Source organism: Centrocercus urophasianus, unplaced genomic scaffold, assembly GCF_019232065.1.
Source record: "Centrocercus urophasianus isolate 14NV4802_14NV808 unplaced genomic scaffold, USGS_Curo_1.0 seq_11, whole genome shotgun sequence".
NCBI classification, from domain to species: domain Eukaryota; kingdom Metazoa; phylum Chordata; class Aves; order Galliformes; family Phasianidae; genus Centrocercus; species Centrocercus urophasianus.
In genome coordinates, this window is record NW_024884253.1 from 2,737,813 (window position 1) to 2,753,617 (window position 15,805).

The 15,805-nt window shown below is 45.4% G+C and overlaps 1 protein-coding gene across 3 annotated transcripts in view; it reads left to right on the plus strand.

Annotated features, from left to right (window-relative positions):
- Positions 1 to 6,404: 6,404 nt before the first annotated feature.
- Positions 6,405 to 15,805, plus strand: part of SLC45A4 (solute carrier family 45 member 4) — a 65,907-nt gene continuing 56,506 nt past the window's right edge. The window contains exon 1 of one of the 3 annotated variants that reach the window (XM_042839751.1): positions 6,405 to 6,527. The gene's annotated coding sequence lies outside the window, so the exon portion shown is untranslated. Of the gene's footprint in view, positions 6,528 to 11,373; positions 11,883 to 15,805 lie in introns of those variants that run through there. The other 2 variants (XM_042839749.1, XM_042839750.1) reach the window with 2 other exon arrangements.

The window sequence follows — 15,805 nt, forward strand, 5'->3', positions numbered from 1 at the left end:
TAGGGGAAAGGACTTGGCCATCATCTGTCAGCCCCTGCAGGCTGACACAAGGTGTAACAAGTATGATACGAGTCAGTGCACACTGTTCATCCAGCAGAAAAGTATCCGTTTATTTTTATGTTGGTTTTTCCTACCAAATTAGCTAAATGCATTCATTGACTAATCCTGAGCAAATTTGATCAGCAGATGAAAAGGAGAGGAATGGGAGACCCCCTCTGGGGAGCAAATAGATTTTGGATCTTCACTGTAAGGTGAAACCAGAGCTTAAGAACAGCAGTGTGCAGCCTCCACACTGCTCTTCATGTAAAGGGACAACTTCCTTGCAAACACAACAAGAACATTCATGATTGGAATGATAGATGTTGTGTTGAGGGACATGGTTTAGTGAAAACTATTGGTGATTGGTGAATGGTTGGACTGGATGATCTTGTAGGTCTTTTCCAACCTTGGTGATTCTATGATTCTATATTCATTTATAGGGAAAAATCACTGAATGCAATTTAAGTGAACTATAGAATTTGTCATTTTTCAGCCACCTTTTAGGAGTGGAAAGTAATTGAAATCACTTCTAAAACCTCAGTATTCTTCTGGGGATTTCAATTTCCACTCCAAACAACTCTGGACTTTGGAAACATCTTGCATTTTTTTCCTCAACGTTTAAAATGGCTTTATAAGAAATACTTTGGGATCTGCAATTATTCAGTAGTGTTTAGAAATTCAAGCAATTAGAATGAAAATTATTCATCCAATTCATATCAGTTTCCCTGTCACAACAACAACGGTCTGCTCAGGGTTATTCCTCAAACCTGGGTTGCTTAAGTCATTTAAATAGATTTCTATTTCAGAAACAAAATGAGAGCCAAGAATTTCACAATTAAAAGCTCGAGGGCTCTAAAACTTGGCTTCACCTAAGACTCTTAACATTGTTTTTATTATCTTAATCACTAGGTTTTCTTACATACTAATTTTCCATCCCATTACCAACCGGTGCCAATCCAACTTGCTTTTCCATCACCCAGGTGAGCGTTACTCATGTTTTCAGGGGAACGTTAAAAAGAACCTGGATATCATCAGGACGGCCGTGTCGATTTTTGTGACTGCTCGTGGACCTTTGCTAACACTGAGTCAGAGCTAGAGAAGCCATTAGCTTAGATGGAGCTCCTTGAGCTATACCCCAGAGTTCTCCAAAAATACAGAACACACTGCTGCTTTTCCAAATGAAGTTTTCATGACACAGGACTAAACAATTTGAAATTCTGACCACGCTGGGACCCAGAATATTGCAAACACTGATTAGGTACAGTGCCGATTAGGCAAGGGAGAGATGAGATGAGATAAGTCACAACGTGTGGTTTTAACAGGCCCCAGCAAAGCAAAGAGCAAAGCAAGACCTCCAAGAAGGCTCTAGAGGCTTCAGGTCCCACCTCGGTGATCAAAACAAACGTGCCCAATAACACCTGCATAGCTCAAATTCAGCTGTAGCTAAAAGGCTGCGAGACAAGCAGACAGTATGAAAAACAATAAATGATGTTAAATGAAAGTGGTGTTTTCATGTCTAGATCTATAGATTGTGTTGTGATCAGAGGATGGTTGGACTAGACGATCTTAGTAGCCTTTTCCAACCTTAATGATTCTATGATTCAGATTAAAGGCAGCCTGCTCTGGTGGTTGGCGACCCTGCACATAGCAGGGGGCTGAAACCAGATGATCATTGTGATTCTTTTCAACCCAGGCCATTCTATGATTCGATGATTTTATTCTGTGCTAAACTAGATGAACTAAATTCAAAATTTTGTAAATTCAATCCAGGAAATCCACGTTTTGCTATGTGAAAGCATTAGGGAACAGACTTATATCTCAGGTGAGACTTCAGTTCAAAGACTGATTTTCATCAGCTTTCTGGTACACTGCCTGCAGAGGAACCTTCACAGAGAGAAAATTAACACAGCTCTCTGCTCTGGGCATTTTTCTGTATTCACCAGTGTAAACTGGCAATATTACTGAGCAGCTTTCACCATGGTGAAGCTAATGTGAATGAAGTCACTTGAAAATCATCTCAGTCTTAACCAACCTGCCGTATTACAGGAGTTACTTCAAGGTTTTGGTTCTTTGCAAACCAAACACGATGAAAACGTATCCATTTTTCAATTTGGCTCTGAGCAAAAATAGAGAGACTGAAGTACAAATATTCCGGTGCAGAAATGGAAACCTCATAAACATCATCGTCATGGTTTAATATGAGACGGCTCGGAAGGAATACTGACTAATCCCGGCTCATTGCCCAAGCAGAGAGAAAAAGAGCAAATGACATGCAAAAGGAGTTCTGGTGTCTCCATTGAGAGGGAAGAAGTGACTGAACTACCAAGTCATGAAGTTCTCAAATGCCGTCTAGCGGCACTTTAACTGCTCTTAGTGCTTATGTAAGGTTGGAAAGATGCTGTTCTTCAAGGCCTGTCAAGTCATTCCTTGTCAACTCTAAACTGCACTGGAGCTTAACGCCTCACAGTTTTATTGTGGAGATAATTATAGAGCACATAGATTAAAAAGGCAGGATAATTTTGCTGCTGTTAATGCCGCTTTTTAGCTGTGCAAACCAGGACAGTAATGAGAAGGAAACCTCATTTTTCAAGACATGAATGCTTCAGGGACCTCACAAGCAGCAGCAAGAGCAACACAGCTCATGAGCTCGTATCAGCCAACACAACCTCTAGGAGCTTGGGACTCCACTACAAGTCATTTGTTTTTCCATCTGGGAAAGGTGTAGGATAGCTCCTGCTCTTACTCCAGGTTTCAGCCCAAGAGATAGCTCTGTCTTGTTGGCTTAGGACTGTTGACATTGCTCAATGTCTCTAGGGTGACATGAGCCAATTGGCCTCAGATGGGTAAATTCTGAGCACAAAGTTTCTACACAAAGCTATCTGGCACTGAGAATTCCAGCTCATAGTCCAGTTTGGCTACCACAGGTAATCTCAGTGAGCCAGAAAATCTGCTTGACTGGGTCACTGCCATAAAATCGTACAGAGCATCCTTCCATCCGTGGGACCTTCTTGTAACTTGTCTGAGTTTTTAAAAAAATCTTTGGTTGGCTTGGCACAAGTCTACAGCCTTTATCTGATAGGCAGAAACTGGAAGCATCCCAATGCTCTTAGGGGGGAAATAAAAGCATCAAGGGACATGAACGATTTTACACAGCTACTTAAAGTTCCAAATTAATGACAACGTATGTTGGGGAAGGGTGGGAAGAAGGAAAAATGACAGTTTCAACTCAGAGCACTGTTTTCCCATCAGAAATGAACCAAACACCCTTTTGTGAGAGATACCCCAGGGATAAGTTACAGGCCAAACACGTGAAAATCGAGACTCGTTTTTCATGTCATTTACGAGTATCCTGGCCGGGAGACCTCATCTCTGCTCAGGTCTCCCAAATTCATGGCCTCTCCTTACCAGGAGACACCTCTAAGAGCTGGCTGCATCACATGTCATGGAGTCTGAAAGCCAGTCCAAACAATGCTGAGGGCTTCTGTCCATCCAGAAGACAAATTACCTTGTTAAAGTCCTGGCTTTCAAAGGATTTGGGCGCAGCAGCAGTTTCAGGAGGTTCAGTTTAATCTAGGAATCCCTGCCTTTCATGTAAAGCAACTCACACTAGATCTGAATGCTGGCAAATAGTCAACTAAATCAATTATAAATAAATAAATTATAATATAAATAAATGCAATTATTGCATGATAATGCTCAAACATTTCATTAATTCCTAACCAGCTGTCCTCTGCCCCCTTACCCCTTTCATCACACAAACATTTCTTTAGCTGTCTGAGGGAGGGGAGAGGGAGGATCAGACGCAGTCTTGTAAAATTCCTTCACCCGCACTGCCTGCGGCAAGTTATTTCTTTTGACACGCATGTAAAATAATATTGGGGAGTTGTTTGTTTGGCTTGGCTGCATGGCAAATTTTCGTAACAGTTTTGTAAGCCACGTACCTGCGAAATGGAGGAGCTTGTTGATGATCCTGCTGGCTGGTTAATTAACATTGATCATTAAATAGGGAAGACCACTTGCTCCAATTTCTATGCCAAGACACAGGACATCGTGTAGAGAGCTGCAAGGCTTTTAGGGAAGGATATTGCTCTCCAGTGTCCCATAGAATGTTTAGAAAATCCTTGGGTACTGCCTGCCAGACAGACCAGTGGGAGCAAGGATCAGCACCCTGGGGGTTTCTCCAGCTATGTGACCCACAAAATGGAAACCAAAAAGCATTATAAGGGTCAGTAGGGAGATTTGAAGGTCACTCCTGGATGTTTTCTACACAGAAGGCACTTGCTAAAGTGCCTCAGCCTACATATTGCCTAGGGAGAAATAACCACTGAGGAACAGGAATTGACAAAAACCACCCCGTTGAGCAGGCATCTGCTGAAAGGCAGACCACAACAAATGCCAAGGACAGAAGCATGTCCCCAAACTCACTCTCAACCACGGCTTAGGGGCTTTTCTCACGTTCCCACAAACATCAGTCCCTCTCCCGCACAAAAGCAGCACACGCCTGGACCACGGCTCCGTGTATTGACAGTCGTGTCCAGCACACATCCACAGATCTCATTTCATTTCTCCTATGCCAAGACCTGAGGATGTGTTTATTTATTATGAATTAAATATTTGGAGTTGAACAAGAACCTCAGAGGGAAGAGGTGGGTCTGCTTCCTTGGATTTCTTTTTCCATCCCTTCACTCTCTTTTTAACAATTTGGATATTTTTTTTTAAACAAAAATGTTTGCTTTATGGAAAATTACCCTCTCTGGCTCTCAGCTCAGCGAGTGGCTGAGAGTTAACAACGCTCAAGAGAAAATCACAAGGAAATAAAATGGAGAAATATCTGGACACGTCTGAACACGTCCGGACATAGCCTGAACACGTCTGAAACGTCAGGGCAAGGTAAGGAGCAAGAACAATAAAATGGCATCTTAAAGTGAGGTGTCTAAACATCACGTAGCCTGGGTTGGCACAGTATATGGGGGAACAAAAACATTTCAGAAGGTGTAACTACACAACTTGAGATGGTACTGTCATTATAACATCTATAAACATCAGCAGTAGCCAAAAAATAAAAGAGCAACCTCTCTTTGACTTTGTGACTCCTCACCGATCGTTAATTCAGTGCGCTGTGTATCACTGTGGTCACGCACGCTACCAAGTTCTTGGTCTGAATTAGTCTAAAAATACACTGAAAGTCGTATTCTAGAAAAAGAATGATGCTGGGTTTTTTTGTTCTTTGGGGGATGCAATCAGAGTGTTTTTGCCAGGCTCAAAATTAACATTGCCCTATAACAGTGGATGGATGCATACGGCTCTTTCATTTTGCCTTCTGTGGGTTTCCTTTCTCTCCCCCCGAAGTCTGCTGCGCTTTGTGGTTTATTATTCACAATCTGCAGAGAAAGAAGTTCACAAGAGGGGGAGAAAAAAGAAAAAAAATTGTTTTGGAACATATACTTAACAGCGTGTCAAGGAACACAAAACAACTACACTTATGCAATCTGATGTGCATTTATGCAATATAATGTGCATTTTGCAGGCTGCTCACACGCTGCCTCACACGTCCCGTTTGTGTAATGAAAATCAGAGCTATAAAGGCTGGGGGGCTGAAGTAATTCAGATTATATATATATGCCTATGGGACCGAAGTAATTCAGATTGTATATATATAAATATATACATGCCTATGGGACTGAAGTGATTTAGATTATATATGTATATATATATAATATACCCCTGTAATTAAAAATAAATAAATAAATGTGGCTTTAAAAAGCAGTTTTAGGGCAGGTTTGCATTGGGGTCCCACAGTGTGGTGGGAACTTCAATGCAGAGGCTTTTTTTTCCTCAAAATAAAGGTAAAACGTTTGGAATGTGGAGCAGAGAGGGGGAAGGCACCCAGCCCAGCTCCTGTTGTGTTGTGTGGTTGCTCAGGTATTAGAACAGAACGGTCGAGCTGCAAAAACACAATCCGTGCGGCTTTTCTGTAGAAACCAAGGCCAGGCCTGCTGGCGGTCGGTCGCTCAGGCTCTCTCTGGAGCCCCATTCCAGCCGCCAGCCCGGCCGTCCCTCAGCGCAGCACAAACGCCCGTACACCTGCTGCCGCACCTCCCTCAGGAGGTAACGACCCCCCGCCCCTGAGAGGGGACGCCGGGCGCCCCCGTAGCCCGCCCGCCCGTCGCCATAGCAACGCCCCCCCGACCCTGGAGCCCTTTGGCCACGCCCTCCTTATTGCATATTCATGACCCCCCAAGTGCAGGGGTGGGGGCGTGAAGGGGGCGGAAGCGGAAGCGGGAGCGGGTTTCCGAGGAGCCCGGTATAAAGCGGCCGCTGGTGCCCGGTGTCGCTCGCCGCGCTTGTGCCGCCGTGAGTGTGCTCACCCCTCCCTCCTCCTTCCCCCCCACCCCTCCCGCCGGCCGCCGCGGGTACCTCTCGGTACCGTCACAGCCTCCCCCGTCGCACGGAGCAGGACCCGGGTGCAGGGGGAGACCCGGGGACAGGTAAGCGGGAGGTGGTGGGGGGAGGGGAGAGTGAGGGATTGGGGCTGTGTGGGAATGAGGGGGGAGAGAGGGGAGTGTGAAGGTGAGGGAAGGTTGGGCAGGGTGAGAGAGGTGTAGGATTGTGAAGGTGGGGAAGGTGGAGCGGAGTGTTGGGGTGGCTGAGATACCGAGAGCCGTGAAGGTGTGGAAGGACTAGGGAGGTTTAGGGAAGGGGTGTTGTGGGGTGAGGCTTTCAGCTGAGGGAGGTGGAGGACCCTGGAGGTGAGGAGGGGAGCTGTGGGGGAAGGAGATGATGGGGATGGTGAAGATGAAGGTCTTGATGGGTGGAAAGCTTAACGTGAACCAGCAGTGTGCGCTTGCAGCTTGGAAAGCAAATGGTATCCTGGGCTCCATCAAAAGAGGGGTGGCCAGTGGGGGCAAGGAGGTGATTGTTCTTCTCTGCTCTTGTGAGTCCCCATCTGGAGTACTGTGTCCAGGTGTGGAGCCTCCAGTACAAAAAAGACAGGGAGCTGTTGGAGGGGGTCCAGAGGAGAGCCACAAGGATGATTGGGGACTGGAGCACCTCCCCTACGGAGACAGGCTGAGGGAGATGGGCTTTAGCCTGGAGAAAAGAAGGCTGCAGGGTGACCTCACTGCAGCCTTCCAACACCTAAAGGGGGCATACAAACAAAAAAAGATAAGGGGAATCAACTCTTTGTAAGGGTTGGTAACTGCAGGACAAGGGGAATTGGTTTTAAGTTGAGGGAGGGAAATTTAGGTTGGATGTCAGGGGGAGCTCTTTACAGAGAGAGTAGTGCTGGAACAGGCTGCCCAGAGGTTGTGGATGCCTCATCCTTAGAGGTGTTCAAGGACAAGTTGGTTGGGGCCCTGGGCAGCCTGGTCTGGTATTAAATGGTTGGTGGCCCTGCCTCTGGTGGGGGGGGGAGGGGGTTGGAGCTTTATGATCCTTGAGGTCCCTTCCAACCCTGGCCGTTTTCTGATTCTGTGAGCTGAGGAGGTTGTGAAGGTGATGAAGGAGATGTGAGGATTTGAGGAGATGGGGGGGATGTGGAGGTGGGGATGGGTGGGAGATCTGGAGGGCTAAGAAGGTGTGGGGTGAGGGGGGATATGGGACCATGAAGGTCAGGAGGGGTTGGTGAGATCTGGGCTGAGGGAGATGTAGGGCTGTGAAGGTGGAGTGAAGTCATCTGGGTGAGTCAGATGGAGCCATGAAGGTGAGGAAGGGTTATGGAGATCTAGGGTGAGAGATCAATAGCTGTAAAGAGCATGGAGTGAGAAGGTGAGATGAGTGAGAGGATGAGAAGGTGAGGAAGGACTGGGGAGCTGTGGGGTGAGGATTTTGCATGAGGGAGATAAGATGCTGTGAAGGTGTTGGGAAGGGTTAAGAATGCACAGGGTGAGGGATATGTAGGGCTGTGGAGGTGAAGAAGGTGAAGTGAGGGACTGGGATAACAGATATGGAACCATGAAGGTGAGGGAAAAATTGGGGAGATTGGGGTGAGGAAGATGTGGGGTTGGGAAAGTGATGAATGTGGAGTGAGGAATGGGGATGAAAGAAATGGGGCCATGGAGGGTTGGGAAGATGTGAGGCTGTGAAGGTCATGGATACAGCTTGAGGATTTGGAGTCATAAAGCCATGGAACTACAGAGATGGAGAGTTGTGATGTAGGGGTGTATGGGATCATGAAAATAAGGAAGAGTTGATGAGCTGCAGGAAGAGGGATGAAGTGTTGTGAAGGTGGAGAAGGCAGAGCGAGGATTTGAGGTGGCAGAGATAGGAATCATGAAGGTCAGGAGGGGTTGGGGGATATGGTGTGAGGGAGATGCATCTCCTGTATGCAATTGCGAAGGTGAAAAAAGTGTGAGAGTCTAGGAGGAGGGAAGTATGGTACCATGAGGGTGAAGAAGGATGAGAAGCTGCTGTGTGATGATTTAGGATGAGGGAGATAGGAGTCAAGGAGGGTTAGGGAGACTTAAGATGTGGGAGATGTAGTGCTATGAAGGTGAGGGGGTTGGGATGAATGAAATATGGAATCCTAGAGATGAGAAATGACTGGTGAGGTCTGGGGTGAGAGATTTGAGTTGGGAAGGCGAGGAATGCAGGGTGTGAAAGACACAGAACCATGAAGGGTTGAGGAGATCTAGGGTGACAGATGTGAGGGTGGGAAGGATTGGGGAGCTGGGAGGTGAGGGAGATGTGGGACTGTAAAGATGGGAAAGGTTAGTGAGATCTAGGGAGAGGGAAGTGTGGGGCTGTGAAACTGTAGGATAAATGTGTGTGACAGAAAGGTTGAGAAGCTTTGGGATGAATGAGATGCTGTCAGGATGAAAAGGGAATGAAGAATTATGGGATGTGTGAGGTTTTGAAGGTGTGAAAGGGTTGCGGAGCTTTGGGGCGACGGAGAAATGGGGTTGGAGATGGAGAAGGGGTGAACTCTGATGGAGATGGAGACTGGAAGAAGAGCTTGGGAGGATGAGCAGTGGGTGGTAGAGTGAGGGAAGGGTTGGAGAAGCTCGTGTGGTGTTTCTGGGGTAGAGCACTGAGTCCTAATGAGGTGAGGATGGGGTGAGAAAGGTGGGTTTCTCTCTGGGGTTTTGCTGGAAAAGGTCTCCCAAAGGGGCTGAAAATGGAAGTCTGTTTAGTTTTCTAGGCTATTAAACTTAACTAGTCTGCCATCTGAATAATTCCATGTTTAATCTGTAACCTGATCATGGCGTGTGCCATAGAACAAGGAAGTCTCACCTCACCTAGTTTGATATGGTGGAGGGAGGAAGAAACGATTTGGCACTTAACTCTTAGAAATCTCCCCTGAAAGGAGTAGCTTTCTTTAAGATCACATTACCAGTGACTTTTAGCTCTGAGATGCTTGCATTTAGCACATCTAGCAAGTGTAGGAACTGCTTTTGACCTGGAAAATTACTCTCCCTTTGGGACAGTGTTCCATTGTAGTAGGTCCTGTTAAAGTTGGCATCCTTGGTCTTCTTAAATGGAGGAAGAAGAGGAAGGGTCAAGAAAATACCTAGCCAGGACTCCAGGATGCAGAATGAGTTAACACTGCTGGCGTTGGCTACTGCAGCTAATGGCAAATGAGAAGGGCTGGAAAAAACATTACAGGATGTTGTCTATTGGACAGAAGAGGTAATTTCTCCTCCTATTGCATGATGTGAAGCTGCAATGGTAGGCAGCACTGAAAGTGGGGAACACAGAAGGATAACTGCAGTGCTCTGAGAATTCGGGAGAAATCAGTGTTACAGTGTGTATCCTTGCTGCTCTGTTTTTAAAAAAAAAAAAAAAAAAAGCTCCAGTGTGATCTGTGTCATGTTTTGCTGCCTTGGTTCAGACAGTGCTACTAAAATATTTAATGAAATATGGCTCGAGCTGGTGCTTGAGGTCAAAGAAAGCACTGGTGAATACTTGCTGCTTGCCTGTAGAGCTTGAGCTTTTCAGTAAATGCTTGGCAGGAGTGGTTGCTGATGTGATTGCTCTGACACTTCTGTTTAAATGCAGGACCTGCAGAGCTTGTGTGTGCTGTTTTGTTTTGTTTTTTTTTTTTTCTTTTCCCCCCACAACATTATTGCAAAAGATAAGGTCTTCCTTGTTTGGTTTGTTTAATGATTGTACTGTATTGGTGAAATGTTCAACAGGCCTAAATGTTCCCCTCCTAAATAAGGGAAAGTGGTTTCAGATAAGAGATAAGGGTATTTAGTTGACACTCTGGCTGTAAACACTTCCAGAAGTGTTTGGCTTTTCTTTTTTGCCACAAGGTAACAGTACCTTAAGCTGCTGAAGCTGCATCCTGTAGTCACTTAAAAGTGTCTGAAACTATTTGTGAGCTTGTCTGTAAGAGGTAGTGGCATCTGTTGTCTTGTGAGAGCTTTATTTCTCTATCAGTGAGATAGTTACTTTCTCATGAGAACTGTCCCTAATGCCTGGTTTGACTTCAGTGATGAATGGGATCTGTGGAACATCTATTTCTACTGTAACAGTGGAGACCAATTTACATGAGTTGGCTCATGTCTCACTACAAAAACTGTCATCCTTTCCTTGCTCAAATATATATAGCTGAGACATTTCCAGTATAACTGAAAACGTATGCTTCTGGAGATAACCCTCTTGCGTAATGCGTGAACTCCTGCAGAAGCCTGCTGCTTCTTGAGAGTTGGTCTTTGAGAGAGGAGTGAGCACTATCTGCTGCTGTGATCTTGTTTGGATGCTGTGGGGGCTGCTTGCACTGCAGTGCAGAACACAGAGCTGAGATGTTCTTAATCGCTCGGTGTACACTTCACACTTGTCAACTTAAAGCAGCGCAGTGGTGTACGGGAGGATCTCTTTTGCACATGTCCTTCATTGGTGTGAATGTGCACCAGAGTGAATGTGTGTTGCCCCGGAAGGCTCTTCATATAGGCTCCTGCCTTTATTCTTGTTCAGGCTCTGAGGAGCTTAGAGAAAGCTGAGTTTGGACCCATCTTGTAGGGCTGTGATCTCAGAGGTTAATTACCTTTAAACTCACTTCAGTCTTGGCTTCACTGACAGCTAGAAAGTTAGGGCTTGGTAATTTAATATGGCTCTGCTTGTCTGCTGAGGCTGGAATGTATAGGCTCTACCTCAGTATGAACTTTTTAAAATGGGTCATTCCTAAAAGCTGCGAGAATACAAACATTAGGTAGCATTTCACTAGGGAAACTGATTGGAGGGGGAGGGGAAAAAAAAACTTGATATTAAAGTGTGTTGCCAGTGGAGCAGCTTAGAAAACATGTTGTTGCTTTGAGAGGCATCTTGTTAAATGCTTAGGTGGGAGCTGACTGCTGAGCTGACCTGCCAGCTGACAACCAGTACCTTCAGCAGGCACTGAGCAATAGCCAGCTTTTAAGCACTAGTCCTTTTTTTTTTTTTTTTTGTCTAGATTAAGCTTTAAATCCTGCCTATTATATACTACTGGTATTCCTAGTTGAACATGACCTCGTGCTGCAATTCCTGGATTTTGAAGCTGGTTTTCTGCACGTATTGCTGCCCCTCTACTTGCATGTTGGGTGGAAGCAGTGAGATCCTTTGCATCTCTCATCACAAGGAACTGCAGCTGGCAGTTTTTTGAGCTTAGCTAACAGTCTGTACCTCTTCTGCTATTTCAAAGCCACCCTGGAATCCTCGCATCAAATTGTCAGGCAATGTGTGTTGAGCAACAGTGCACACGCAGTGGTGTTGTCATGCTTCAGACAGGAAAAAAAAAAAGCTTCACTTGCAGTTCACACTCTAACTGGATGGTTGGTGTAAAAAGCATGTGGAAAGGAGGCACAGCAACTTGGGTTGAAGTGGGACTTCCCAGCTGATCAGCCAAGAACACTGCTGTGGATGTGGTGAGTCTGTTGAGTGGTGGAGGGGGAAGCTTTAGCAGCTTGCAGAGTAACTGGTAGCATGAGAAACAGCACTGTGCTGCATGTGGTCTTGCAGGGGTCTGTTGTACGAGATCCCATGCTGTGACCTATTCCATCTATAGGCATAAGATTAATCAGATCTATTTTGACAGTGGCATAGCATTCTGTACTGCTCTTTCCATTAGAGAAGGCTGAAACTGATAATTGTGCTACAGCTCCCAGTTCTTCCACGTGCAACATGTAGGCAGACTTACTAAACCACTTCCATGAAGAAATGGTGATCCAGAGTGCAATGGTTAATGTTTTGCTTAGTACATAAGCATTAAACAGTGTTTGAAACAGTACTCTTAAGCAGTGTTACTCCCACCTAGTAAACTGTTCTAACAAATCCAGTGAATTTCCTAGCAGAGCAGTGTATATAACTCACCAAGCAGAGGCACAAAATAGAAATGATTCTGGCCCAGCTGCCAATGAATTGAAGCAGGATGTCTGTCGCCAGGATGAGTGACACCATGTGTGGAGCTTGACACATCACCGGTGCTTCCCTCTGAGAACTGCCTTCCATATGGATTACCCTGGACAGCCCCTAACCGAGGCTGGAAGGAGGCAGTGTTAAGCTGTAGTGGTCTGTGTTGTGAGCTGAAGACTTTGTGCTTGCAGTAAGTAAGCTGCTGCTGGTCAGATGACTGTTCTGCAGTCTGCAGCTTATCAGCTACCCACACGTCGTGCATTTGGGTCACAGCCCTGCTCAGAGCATGTTTAGTAACCACCCAAAACTTCAGGTGGGGGAGAATATTGCATCTTCCAGCTGGGGCTGCTGTCTCTTGTATCTTAGTACTGAATAGTTGCTGATATCCTGAATAAAGTGGCTTTGTTTTGCTTCTATATGATAGCTTACTCTTCTGGGTGGAACAAAGTACTCAGCATTAAAAAGCTGAGTTATTGCTATTAAATGTAGACCTCTGACAGTTACAGGAGACAGAACGTGTCTCAAGTTAAAAGCTGATCTGCAGGCATCCAGCAGTGGTGCAGAGCGTGACAGTCACCAGGTGGTTTGTGTGCTGTGAACTGCCATCTTAGGGAAACTGGCACATGGGAGCTTAACTAAAGCCCCTTAGTGTTGGTATTTCCAAGTGCTGTAAAGTCAATTAGACTTTTAACTGGCATACTGCATTGTAACAACTCGGGGTAAGCAGCCAGGTTTTCTCATCAAACTTTTGGCAAGGGATCCTGGCAAGCTGTGGGACACGAGGCTCTCATTTGGTAATAATTTGGTTTGGCATGGGAGCTGCTTCTGACCTTAGGTTAGCTCTCACTGGCATGTGGCTTACTCAAGCATGAATTTCAGTGTATGGTTATGGGAAGATTGTCTCCACAATGTAGGCAAGTAATGAAACTCTAAAAATGCAATTAAAGCTGGAGAGTTGCTTTCCAAGACTTGCATCCTTCAAGGATATAACTTCAGCAGGCTTGACTCACTGTTTCCCTTGCACTGAGGACTGACTGACTTGGGGTCTGCAGTAGAGTGAGACCTGTGCTCGTTGCAGAACTGAAATTGGCCTTTCCTCACTGCTCCCGTAGTGAGGCAGACGGGAGGAGGCAGATAAAACTTCTTGGCCCTGAAGAGCAGGGTGAAAATGCTCTTAAAAATGTTAGTTGTTTGTAAACAACAACAGATACAGGAAAGCATGACCCCAGGTTGTCTGAATAAGTGATGTCTGAAGTGAGTATTGTCAGTGTTGCAGGGAGGGCAAAACTGGTAATCTTAGAGCAGAGAGAGAACTAGCTTCCTCATCTTGTTTTAAATGAGAGCTCTAATGTTTTCATAGCTGAAACTGAAACCAGTGTTATGCTGACCCTGCATATTTTCTCTCCTCTGCTGGCTGGCCTGCACTACTTCTGCTTGAAGTATAGTTCATTTATTTTGGAGACTTGAAAACAAGCCATTATCACCCTTTAGTGCCAGATAAATAAATGATCTAACTGGGGGCTGAACCCAAAATGCTCTTTGACAAAAGCATGTCATGCTTATCTTCTGCATTCTGTCCTTGAATATATGATCGCTCTTCCTGGACCGCATCCAGAAATTGGTGGCTTAACCCAGCAAGTGTTGCCTGCAGAACATTTCCTGTCATCACTTACATGCAATAGGCAGTCTTTGAGAATAAACTCGGTCTGAATGCTGTTTAACCTACAACTTACCTATGATCATCTGGGGCTAGAGATGGGAGGAAAAGAACATTAAAGAAGGCTCAGTCCTGAATCTTTGCTTCCAGGTAACAGATTTGAGGTTGCGTGGTGTTATTTGGTTTTTGGTTTTTTCTTTTTGTGAGGTGGGAGAAGGCATGCATGTAGGGTAAAAATCCTCCTCCCCTTTCACAAGGGGAATATCTGGGCAAGTACACTGGGCTGTGCAGTCTGGCTCTAGGTACTCCCACAGGAGTGATTTGGCAGTTTGAACTATTGCTCCTTGGAGTAGTGTGGCCAGCCAGCTAATTCCCAAAGGTTCAAAATAAAATAACCCAAAACAAATGTGCAATTAGTTTCACTGCTAACATATCCAGTGCACATGTCCTGTTTGCTGTCTGAAACTTATTTGTGGGAGTCTCTTGATGTGGATTTGTTCTTGCCCTCTTTCTTGGCTCTTGTTCTGCTTAGAATCTCTGTATAGAGAAAGAAGGCTTAGGCTTCTTGGTGCAGGAGTTACCTGATTGTTTCCCATGTGTGGCTCAGGCTGTTGTTCATGTTCGTTGTCACAGCTGAAGTCAAAACACTTAATGCCTTCAATGAGCTAAAAAAGACCTGACAGTTACCTGTACCCTTCCTACTCCTACAGTTAGGGCTGCTTGAGCTGCCCAACTTGCTGCTTTGCTTTCATATTGCCTCGCCAGTTGGTGTTCATCCAGATGTGGTCTGTTCAAAAATCCCAGTATGCAGCTGTATGGTGGATGCTCTTTAGGCAGCCAGTACTCAGTGCAGTTCAGAAGTGCTTCCTGATGGTCAGAGTGAACCTCCTGTGTTCCAGTTTGTGCCCATTGCCTCTTTGCCTGGCACCAGGCAAACCTGCCAAGAGTTGGGCTCTGTCCTCTTTGTGGCCTCCCTTCAGGTTTGTATGGGCACTGATTTCTCCCTAAGCCTTCTCTTCTCCAGGATAAGCAGTCCCAGCTCTCAGTCTTTTATCATAGGAGGAATGCTTCAGTGTCTCATCCTGCTCTTTGAGTTGTGAGGAAGGTGAGTTTCCTTTATTCCCTCTGTGTGAGGAGTTTCCCTGATCTGCCGGGCCTTGCAGTTGGACTCATCCACTGCAATAACCCAGGGAATGTAGCAAGATTAAACAATCAGTGTATTCAATTTACTATCCTCAGTATCCTATAACAGCAGGAGCTGTGCAAAGCCACAAGTTGAACAAATCTGATAAACAGTAAAAATTAAGCAAACAGCAATGAAACTAGGGGGAACCAGAATAAAAGCAATGCAAAACAAGGCAAATTGGGTAGCTGTGAGTTGAATGTACTAACAAAGCGTGGTGTATCCAATTGCTATTAACTATCCTGAGATAAATGAGAGAAAGATAGGAAAATGAAGAAATAGAGAAATGGGGGGAGGGGGGGGATGTCATTAGCCTGCTCACAGCTTGATCTAATTGCTACTATATTTTCTAAAACTGTAATTTAATGACTGGGGGACCACAATCATAAAGGTTGGGGAAGACCTTAATGCTATGATGTATAATATAAACTTACCTCTGTTCTCCTCAAACAGATTACTTTTTTAGCTCCTTACCTCTGTGCAAGTGATAGAGAAGATATATTTAGTGTGAAAAATAAGCTGCCTTAACAGCAAACTGCTGAACCAGTGGTTCATCATGCCACAAACCTTCAGCTTGTTCCAGCTGCCCAACACTG